Source organism: Schistocerca nitens, chromosome 1 (genome assembly GCF_023898315.1).
Source record: "Schistocerca nitens isolate TAMUIC-IGC-003100 chromosome 1, iqSchNite1.1, whole genome shotgun sequence".
Classification (NCBI taxonomy): Eukaryota; Metazoa; Arthropoda; class Insecta; order Orthoptera; family Acrididae; genus Schistocerca; species Schistocerca nitens.
Window position 1 is genome coordinate 1185944737 of NC_064614.1, and position 12003 is coordinate 1185956739.

Consider the following 12003-nt stretch of genomic DNA (forward strand, 5'->3'; position numbering starts at 1 on the left):
CAACCGGGTGTTCAGAAGTCGGCGACTGAGATAAGGTTCTACAAGGTTTTGGAAAGCTCTCTGATGCACTGCAGCTTGCTTACCTCTGGATACCCAGGTAACCCCTTGGTAGATAACATAGGCATTCACCAGGCTAATGTTCATGGGAGTGAATAATGTAGCTAATACTAATCGTCTTGTGCGTGACTTGTTGAGTATCCCGTGCACTTCTCAAATAAGGCGTCAACCACACCTTTCGCGCTGTTGTAAAAAGCAATGTTTTCCGGATTTTGGGTTTCTGGATCAATCGACTAAGGGTACAAATAGGATAACCTTGCCATTCCCTCGTGCATAAGAGAGCAGTGTTGTCTTCTCTGTGAAGCCATAGAGGGCATACCTACTTCTCTTCTCTTGACAGGTAAACATTCGTTTGGAACTTGTTTTTTCATTTTTTTTTTTCTTAACGTTCCAACGTGTGTAAAGCCCCCTAGTTGCTTCACGAGGGCCATGGACGAAAACCAGTTACCAGCTGTGAGATCGTGGTTGCATCCAATAATGGGTTTTGTCAATTTCAACAATGACTGACTTGGTTCGGAAAATTTCCTTTCTTCATCAGTGAGTGTTCCTCCGTTATTATCCTTTCCGGAGTAAATGTAGGGGTTTAGCAAGTACTGTGTTTTAGCATCAGCCAAAGCCATTATTTTCGCTCCACATTTTCTTGGCTATCTGGGGACATAAATTTTATAGCGGCATCAACCACGACAGCCCACCTCGAAACCCCATCTTACAGGAGCTGCTTCATCGTATTTTTTCCTTATATCCCTGTCTGAGGCGTCATCAAAACATAGCTTCAGTACTAAGGCCCTCTTAAGTGACATTGTACAACGAAAGAAACATGACCAAAACCATCTATTGAAAACATAACTTGAAGATCTTCAGTATTAGAATTGAAGATGGCTATGAACATGAGAACTCCCTGAAAAGCTTTCAATTCCATCCGATCCAAGCAAAAACATGACCAAAACCATCTATTGAAAACATAACTTGAAGATCTTCAGTACTAGAATTGAAGATGGCTATGAACATGAGAACTCCCTGAAAAGCTTTCAATTCCATCCGATCCAAGTATTTGTAATCAGTTCTTTTATCGTCAGATATCTTTTCCCTGTCGAGGGTCAATTTTAATTCGTTTGTAGAGCTGTTTCATTCAGAATTTTGTCACTGGGGCAGACTGGGTTCTACAGATCGGACCAAAGGCTTTAGCAGGACCAGTCATGCCTGGTAAATGTGAGATGATATTATGTTTCCTTTTGCGAACATTTGGAGCTAGAGGCTTTTTTGGACCATATGCAACGGTCCTTGCCATAGTACTTGTATCGCTGATGTTGACATTTTTGTCTCTTTGAAAGGGGTTTGTTATCATCAAATGACGATGTCTCTATTTCAGAAGAATATGGGGGTTGTAGCGAATTTCGTATGATTTAAGACCTGTACGTCTAGGTATACCATCCACACCGTTCATCTACATCCATACTCCGCAAGCGACCTGACGGTGTGTGGCGGAGGGTAATTTGAGTACCTCTATCGGTTCTCTCTTCTGTTCCAGTCTCGTATTGTTCGTGGAAAGAAAGACTGTCATTATGTCTCTGTGTGGGCTCTGATTTTATCCTCATGGTCTCTTCGCGAGATATACGTAGGAGGGAGCATATACTGCTTGACTCCTCGGTAAAGGCATGTCCTTGAAACTTCAACAAAAGCCCGTACCGAGCTACTGAGCGTCTCTCTTGTAGAGTCTTCCACTGGAGTTTATCTATCATCTCCGCAAAGCTTTCGCGATTACTAAATGATCCTGTAACGAAGTGCGTTGCTCTCCGTTGGATCTTCTCTATCTCTTCTATCAACCCTATCTGGTACGGATCGCACACCGGTGAGCAGTATCAAGCAATGGGTGAACAAGTATACTATAACCTACTTCCTTTGTTTTCGGACTGCATTTCCTTAGGATTCTTCCAATGAATCTCAGTCTGCCATTTGCTTTACCGATGATTAATTTTATATGGTCATTCCATTTTAAATCACTCCTGATACCTACTCCCAGATAATTTATGGAATTAACTGCTTCCAGTTGCTGACCTGATACATTGTAGCTACATGATAAAGGATCTTTCTTTCTATGTATTCGCAGCACATTACACTTGTCTACATTGAGATTGCCGGCCGCGGTGGTCTAGCGGTTCTAGGCGCTCAGTCCGGAACTGCGCGACTGCTACGGTCGCAGGTTCGAATCCTGCCTCGGGTATGGATGTGTGTGATGTCCTTAGGTTAGTTAGGTTTAAGTAATTCTAAGTTCTAGGGGACTGATGACCACAGATGTTAAGTCCCATAGCGCTCAGAGCCATTTCAACCAACCTACACTGAGATTCAATTGCCATTCCCTGCACCATGCATCAGTTCGTTGCACATCCTCCTCGTCTTTTTCCGTTCTCAGCATCACCGGCTTCTTGCTGTGATTCGGTGTCATGAGCACCCTCGAAACGTGGTTCTATAACATATCATCTCCGCTTCATTCACTTTCAGCCTCGTTCTGTATAGATCTCGTCTAATCACCAAACCCAGGTTAACTTTGGTTTCATGTACCACCTTCTTGATGCCATGTCACCCGACAATCGACGAACAAGAATATCACAAAATAGTTAGGTATATTGAGTGGTTATCGATAGGCTGAAGGGCCGGCCGAAGTGGCCGTGCGGTTAAAGGCGCTGCAGTCTGGAACCGCAAGACCGCTACGGTCGCAGGTTCGAATCCTGCCTCGGGCATGGATGTTTGTGATGTCCTTAGGTTAGTTAGGTTTAACTAGTTCTAAGTTCTAGGGGACTAATAACCTCAGCAGTTGAGTCCCATAGTGCTCAGAGCCATTTTGATAGGCTGAATTCCTAGAATTCCTAACAATAACGAACTGCACCCAGGGTTAGTGGCCCCATCTAGATGCTACACTACTTATAAAATCGAAAACGAGAATATCACAAAAAGTTACGCAACTGGTGACGGTGGGTTAGAAATGCCCAGAATTTACAACAATCGCGAAGAATATCGGACAACTCGCCGCTCTGTTAAGTACTGCACTTCAAGCTGTTTAGGAACGAACTGACAATGATGCACTAACAACGATCTGATAGCAGCGACATTTTGATGTTTTGGTTGGGTCCACACTTTAGTGTTTATAAAGCCAGGCAGGTAATAAGTTTAAGGAAATAACTTATTTCTGTGTACAATACTTGAAAATCCTCATGGGAGTGAAATCACCTGCCATTGTATAAAAATGTGCCTTATTCATAAACTGAAGCTCAACCTGATGCAAGAGTAACGGCTTCGTAGAAAACATTAGGTGGTCTCCCGAAAGCGCGTCAACTATGCTAAACATTGCACTATCTCTCTCAGAGTTTAGTAAAAGCTACATAAGTTCCTGTATGCCTGAAGGGTGGGAACGCTATAAAGCAATGATAATTAGTACTGTCAAAAGGAGGAAGATATCGCAAATAGTTTGGCGCAAACGAAGAAAATTTTCATTCGCGGTGTCGAGTACTCATTTACAGCTTCTTAATTTCTACATCCGGAGCACGGCATTGTATCGAAGTGAAACATATAGCGTGGTTAAACTGGAGGTGAAGGACTTTTAGTTTGGCAAAAATCGATGTAGAAAAATGTTAAAAATAAAGTGGACAGGAAAGGAATGAAAAAAATGGATTCTAAGAAGAACAGGTGCTCACCAGGAAAAGATAGATCTGGTACGAGATGCAGAAATAGTTAACTTGATGCTGTTTGGAGCAGTAAAACGAGAAAGACCGTAAAATAGAAGAATGCAATATACATACCAGGGGAATTGACTGTAACAGATATGTATTTAGGGTGTATCGTAATTAACAGCGAAATAGAAAGCGGATACAAGTTCACTGTAATAGAAGCAGAAGGAAAATGTTCGCAGACGAGCAGTTTTCGAGATGAGTACGAAGATGCGGTTACGTACGAACACAGATTTCATTAAGAAATTGTATCCATGAACTTGAGATGCTAACTTTTCGATTAAGTCCTCGTCTAATTCGATTCAAATTTAGGGAATTCGGTAGATGCATGATGGGGCACTGGTACATATAGCTGTTGAGCTGAGATACCATTAAACGCAACAATATGGTAGACAGTGGACAGGTTGAACATTTCGTGTCTCTTGGAGCGTAAGATCACCTGACTTCACTCGTCTGGATTTTTAGATCAGGAGTCGTGTCAAAAGTGAAGCTTACCAGTCACGCTGATATGGTTGAAGAACGAGAGAAGCAAACTGTACGGTTTTTTTCAAGCTTTACGAGATTACCTGGCGATTTTTGGAACTGACTCATAATTCACTATGGAGACGAGCTCCAGACGAAAGGACGACGTGTGCAACCGCTCAGAGTCTTTTGTACTTCCCCTTAAAATTTTTAGTATAATTTTCTTGGTTTAACTGAAACCTGCTATTATGTTGCCCACTGCTTATTCTGTACTTCTTGGAACGTGTGTTAAGTGAACATTTCCAATGGTTCTAAACTACTGGCGTAACACCACGAAGATGACGTGCTACAGACGCGAAATTTAACCGACAGAAAGAAGATACTGTGATATGCAAATGATTAGCTTTTCAGAGCATTCACACAAGGTTGGCGCCGGTGGCGACACCTACAACGTGCTGACATGAGGAAAGTTTCCAACCGATTTCTCATACACAAACGGCAGTTGACCGGCGTTGCCTGGTGAAACGTTGTTGAGATGCCTCGTGTAAGGAGGAGAAATGCGTACCATCACGTTTCCGACTTTGATAAAGGTTGGACTGTAGCCTATCGCGAATGCGGATTATCGTATCGCAACATTGATGCTCGCGTTGGAAGAGATCCATTGACAGAACATGGAATCTGTGGGTTCAGGGGGGTAATACGGAACGCCGTGCTGGATCCAAACGGCTTCGTATCACTAGCAGTCGAGATTACAAGCACCTAATCCGCATGGCTGTAACGGATCGTGCAGCCACGCCTCGATCCCTGAGTCAACAGGTGGGGACGTTTGCAGGACAACAACCATCTGCACGAACAGTTCGACGACGTTTGCAGCAACATGGACTATCAGCTCGGAGACCATGGCTGTGGTTACCCTTCACGCTGCATCACAGACAGGCGCGCCTGCGATGGTGTACTTAACGACGAAGCTGGGTGCACGAAAAGCAAAATGTAATTTTTTCGGATGAATCCCGGTTCTGTTTACAACATCATGATGGTCGCATCCGTGTTTGGCGACATCGCGTTGAACGCACATTCGAAGAGTGTATTCGACATCGCCATACTGGCGTATCACCCGGCGTGATGGTTACACGTCTCGGTCACCTCTCGTTCGCATTGACGGCACTTTGAACCGTGGACGTTTCATTTCAGATGTGTTACGACCCGTGGCTCTACCCTTAATTCGATCCCTGCGAAACCCTACATTTCAGCAGGATAATGCACGACCGCATGTTGCAGGTTCTGTACGGGCCTTTCTGGATACAGAAAATATTCGACTGCTCCCCTGGTGAGCACATTCTCGAGATCTCTCACCAACTGATAACGTCTGGTCAAAGGTGGCCGAGCAACTGGCTCGTCACAATACGCCAGTCACTACTCTTGAAGCTGCATGGGCAGCGGTACCTGTACACGCCATCCAAGCTCTGTTTGACTCAATGCCCAGGCGTATCAAGGCCGTCATGACGCCCAGAGGTGGTTTTTCTGGGTAATGATTGTCTCACGATCAACTTACTCAAATTGCGTGAAAATGTAATCACATGTCAGTTGTAGTATAATATATTTGTCCAATGAATACCTGTTTATCATCTGCATTTTTTGTTGGTGTAGCAATTTTAATGGCCAGTAGTGTATTATTAGCTTAACTCCATTCTGTCCCATGTTGAAATAATTTTGACAGAGGGTCTACCCAATGCCACACATTCGATCGCTAACTGAAAATCGATTAAATTTCAAAAATTAATTTTCTTCCATTTACCTCAGTTCACCCACTTTTTTGTCTCAGAATAAATCCATCAGAACTGTTTGTAGAAATTTTTAATAAATTATCTCTCCTGGATGAAGAGTTCTTTTTGTTTTACTCCCAGCTCCTCTCTTTATCAGCATTCAATGGTATCAGAGTGTGGTTTCAGAGGAGAGTGAATTATGATACCAGAGGAAGTGTAATAAAGAGTGAAGTTCATTTTGTAAGGTTTTTGTGTGCTGCGTATTGTTCAAGCGTTGTTTATTTCTTAGGTAATTCTTTTGTCAGTCATGGCTTAGGCAGGTAGCCAAGATTTGGCATCTGAAGAAGGCCCAACTCATGTATTAACTACAAATTCGGTACCAGCTGGTTGAGGGCAGTGTTGGGAAGTGGTCGACTGCCCACTGAAACTGATACTCGCTATCAAATGGCTCTGACCACTATGGGGCTTAACATCTGAGGTCATCAATCCCCTAGAACGTAGAACTACTTAAACCTAACTAACCTAAGGACATCACACACATCCATGCCCGAGGCAAGATTCGAACCTGCGACTGTAGCGGTCGCGCGGTTCCAGATTGAAGCGCCTAGAACCGCTCGGCCACTTCGGCCGGCTATTACTTGCTATCCTCGGTGACAGGTCAAACAGTAGTTCTTTGTCTTCAGTCGCTCGCCAGTGTGCAAGTAACATCGCTGTTTTCCAGGATATTTGTCCATCACGTTCTCAGTTATTTCGGGTGCAAGTTTATCTCATTTATTTAATTGCTTGGGTACAGAATTTGCATAACATTAACGCTAACGTTAGGAAGGCTGGAGAAATAGTGGATCTGCAAGGATAAGGAACTTTGTACTAATGTATTGCGTGTGAATTTCTGATGGACAGGTAAAGGTAGAGTGTGATCGCAAGTCCACGTATGTCATGGAATCATGATGGTATGGAAAAGTGGAACCATTTTAATAGTCTACCTAACCCAACTGACGCTATTGTATAGGGGATTACTAAATTGTTAATGGAGACCAGTGACTAATTTATAGAATTTTTGTATCTTCTGGTTAATTTAAAACAGCAGGATAATGCTCTTAAAATTCCCCATGCTGTAGTTCTTCAAATCATTTAACTGTTAACTAATGGCTGTTGGCTAGTATGAATGATCGGGTTATTCGGGAAGCAGTTACCTTGAGCAGTTTGTGTGGTAGGATTGATAGATAAGGTTTATAGGGTAAACTGAGAAGCGAATTAATGAGAAAACAATATTTTCAGTTAAAAGACCAACAAGTTGCCGTCTTGAATTGCAATAATACTATTTGATGCGCTCTGTAAGCATTGTGTGCTGATGTCAGTCAACTCAGGTTGTCAATAATGTAATTGGAAGGATGCAATCGAGAGACTTTTCATGAGTGGTTTTTTTCCACAGAACTGGTAGTTTCCTTGATATGGATGAAGAAAAGATGTGTTTGCAGAGCAAACAGTATGAAATCCCTGTACTAGCAGGACAGAGAGGGTGAGGTAAATATTTATGGAAAGGGGCCAAAATAAGTTGCTGTCAGTTACTCTCACATATAAATTTTATTTGTTAAAAAACACAATAATATAAACTAGAATTAACACCTCTCGAGGTCTTGACGAAAGATCTCCTTTGATTTGATTTAAATCGGCTGAAAGCCACATACAAAAATCCTGGGCGCAAGGCCTAAGTAAGGAATAGAGGTACAAGGGTTCTTCTGGAAGCTTCACTTCTTTTAAAAAAAATTGTTTCTTACTTCAGTAAAAATAGACTGAAGGCCACACATTAAGCAAGAACAATGTTACGACTTAAGGCCAAAATAAAGATTTTCAATGTTAATTTGAAATAGGCTGGAACCCGGCTGAAGGCCGCATATCAATCAGACAATTTAACGGCTTAAATCCTAGGAAAAAGGGCTTTCAATTTAACAGGCTGAGGTCTTAGCTTAAAAAATGTCATGCAAACTTGGCTGAAGGCCTCATAGTAAAGAATAACAATCTTATGACTTAAGAGCAAGACACAATTTAGAATTTTTAATTTAAGAGACACTAAAATCAGCTGAAAGCCACATACTAAAGAATACCAATCTTATGACCTAAGAGCAAGACAAAAATTTTGAAACTTTAATTTAAGACAGATTAAAACTCGGCTGAAAGCCACGCACGATATTAAAACAATTTTACAGCTTAAGGCACAGGAAGAAGAGTTTTCAGTTTGAAAAGAGCTCATACCCCAAAAAATAACAATGTTATGACTTAAGGGCAAGAGCAAGATTTTTCATTTTCAGTTTAAGAGAGTTTAAAACTCGACTGACGACCACACATCATGGACAAAACAATTTCAAGGCTTAAGGCCTAAAGAGAAGAAAGGTTACAATTTTAATGGGCTGAAACTCGGCTAAAGGCCACACAGAGTACTTAAGACTAAAAGGAAGCCGGCCGAAGTGGCCGCGCGGTTCTGGCGCTGCAGTCTGGAACCGCGAGACCGCTACGGTCGCAGGTTCGAATCCTGCCTCGGGCATGGATGTGTGTGATGTCCTTAGGTTAGTTAGGTTTAACTAGTTCTAAGTTCTAGGGGACTAATGACCTCAGCAGTTGAGTCCCATAGTGCTCAGAGCCATTTGAACTAAAAGGAAATCACTATGTAAAACACAAGGAGCGGCGCTCAGAAGGTTCCAAGGGTCGGCTTGGGAAGGTAACACTAACGCACATTCAGGTGAGACAGGTAGTCAGAGCGACAGCCTCTTAATCTGAAGGCAACCCAACCGAAGGCCAGCTAAAAAACCAACCAACAAAATCAGTTCTGCTCCACCTGATGAGCAAAACGACAACAAGACGCCAATAGCCCAACCGTTCTGGCGTCCAATCCAGCCAAGTCAGAATAAACGTCCAAAACTACCAACACATCTCAGCTGTCGAACTACACGCCGTGCTGGATAGCAATAACACGACGAGGAAAATACACTGTCATAACTACGTCAATGCTCGGGCCAGGTAGCTGGAACGTTAACGGCCACAGGGCAGAAGATACCGCCGGTGCACTTCATTAATGAAGGACTGAATTACATTGAGTTAAACCACTTCCAAGAAAACGGCTGCAATTCTAGCCACCTTCAGTGCGTACACGTAGTTGCTCGCGGGAATCTCGCAGAAAGCAACAACCAGGATCAAACGAAGAGAAGTGAAAGCAGTTGAGGTTTGATAGTAGGTTAAGTGAGCACTCAACTTTAGAGTCCAGGATCGGTGGGCGACGAACTTCGTAACCCTCGCAAGAAGCGCCACACAACTCCAACCGCGCGCGCTCGCCGCCAGAGGCTCCGGCACGACTTCACGCGGCGGGGACCGCCTCGCTGCTCTGCGCCAACCAACCGACTGCCCACACACGGAAACGGTCAAAAGATCAAATACACGTCGGCCAATGAGACGACCGACCGAACGACCAACCCAACAGTCGTTCCCACTCCCGTCTTCTTCAGTCGGACAGTACATACAGGGTGTTTCAAAAATGACCGGTATATTTGAAACGGCAATAAAAACTAAACGAGCAGCGATAGAAATACACCGTTTGTTGCAATATGCTTGGGACAACAGTACATTTTCAGGCGGACAAACTTTCGAAATTACAGTAGTTACAATTTTCAACAACAGATGGCGCTGCAAGTGATGTGAAAGTATAGAAGACAACGCAGTCTGTGGGTGCGCCATTCTGTACGTCGTCTTTCTGCTGTAAGCGTGTGCTGTTCACAACGTGCAAGTGTGCTGTAGACAACATGGTTTATTCCTTAGAACAGAGGATTTTTCTGGTGTTGGAATTCCACCGCCTAGAACACAGTGTTGTTGCAACAAGACGAAGTTTTCAACGGAGGTTTAATGTAACCAAAGGACCGAAAAGCGATACAATAAAGGATCTGTTTGAAAAATTTCAACGGACTGGGAACGTGACGGATGAACGTGCTGGAAAGGTAGGGCGACCGCGTACGGCAACCACAGAGGGCAACGCGCAGCTAGTGCAGCAGGTGATCCAACAGCGGCCTCGGGTTTCCGTTCGCCGTGTTGCAGCTGCGGTCCAAATGACGCCAACGTCCACGTATCGTCTCATGCGCCAGAGTTTACACCTCTATCCATACAAAATTCAAACGCGGCAATCCCTCAGCGCCGCTACCATTGCTGCACGAGAGACATTCGCTAACGATATAGTGCACAGGATTGATGACGGCGATATGCATGTGGGCAGCATTTGGTTTACTGACGAAGCTTATTTTTACCTGGACGGCTTCGTCAATAAACAGAACTGGCGCATATGGGGAACCGAAAAGCCCCATGTTGCAGTCCCACCGTCCCTGCATCCTCAAAAAGTACTGGTCTGGGCCGCCATTTCTTCCAAAGGAATCATTGGGCCATTTTTCAGATCCGACACGATTACTGCATCACGCTATCTGGACATTCTTCGTGAATTTGTGGCAGTACAAAGTGCCTTAGACGACACTGCGAACACCTCGTGGTTTATGCAAGATGGTGCCCGGCCACAACGCTCGGCCGACGTCTTTAATTTCCTGAATGAATATTTCGATGATCGTGTGATTGCTTTGGGAGGCGGCGTGGATTGGCCTCCCTATTCGCCAGACATTAACCCCTGTGACTTCTTTCTGTGGGGACACTTGAAAGACCAGGTGTACCGCCAGAATCCAGAAACAATAGAACAGCTGAAGCGGTACATCTCATCTGCATGTGAAGCCATTCCGCCAGACACGTTGTCAAAGGTTTCGGGTAATTTCATTCAGAGACTACGCCATATTATTGCTACGCATGGTGGATATGTGGAAAATATCGTACTATAGAGTTTCCCAGACCGCAGCGCCATCTGTTGTTGAAAATTGTAACTACTGTAATTTCGAAAGTTTGTCTGCCTGGAAATGTACTGTTGTCCCAAGCATATTGCAACAAACGGTGTATTTCTATCGCTGCTCGTTTAGTTTTTATTGCCGTTTCAAATATACCGGTCATTTTTGAAACACCCTGTATGTGTCGCCAGCGGTCGGCAAGTACTGGCTGTCCGCACCTCACTGCCGCTGCGTCCTGACCCAACCTCTGGTCCGTCTCCAACTGGCCTCGAGACACACGACGACCGGGAATTATTATCGGTGTCTCCAGAGATGGTACGACAGTGCACTTATCGATAAGCGCTGCTGCTGACACTCACGTGCCAGTAAGGCAGAAGTTAGTGACGCTAGTAAATGGAATAAGAAAACGAGGCGGCAGTACCGTAAAAGAAGATGACAGACATTAAATGGCATGAACACGAGCCGCGCACGGCTCACAGTAACTTGCCTGAAAGCTCTTCCCCTTCGTTATCACAGGAGCAGCCAGCATGGAGGAGCTTATGGAAACCTATTTTAAATATGATAAACGGGGACATGGTCTTCGGGAGTGTCTGCTAGAACATGAAAAACGTAATGGCAGATGACATTTTCCAGCGAATACGCCGCCACCAGGAGTTTTAACTTGTTTTGTGGAATCAGCAATTCCTCCCTATCCTCTATCTGTGACATCCTTAATCACGAACTGGTTTCTAGACTGCTGCATTCTGCCAGCAATATTTCCTAGCTTATTTACATTTGGTGTCTCAAGAATATTAATATTCATAAACTTATGACTGGAGATCACTGGAGAGAAAGGGTTCAGACTATTAATTCTCAGTCACCAATTTTTTATATATTAACCCTAGCAGTACCATAGTATTTTCCGTAATCCATATTACCAGGGGGAGGAGAGGGGGGGGGGGAGGAGGAAGTATTCCTACCATAAAAAATTAAAGAAAAAACAGACTTCATTAACTGTTGTTAACTTTTATTAACAACATCGTTTTCAAATAGGGGCGGATGTATAAGATGGGTCGAGAACCTGAAAATATCCTTTAGTACAATCTTATCAGTACCTATACATTTTCTGTATTGTGTACACAGAGAAGAAGGGTACTT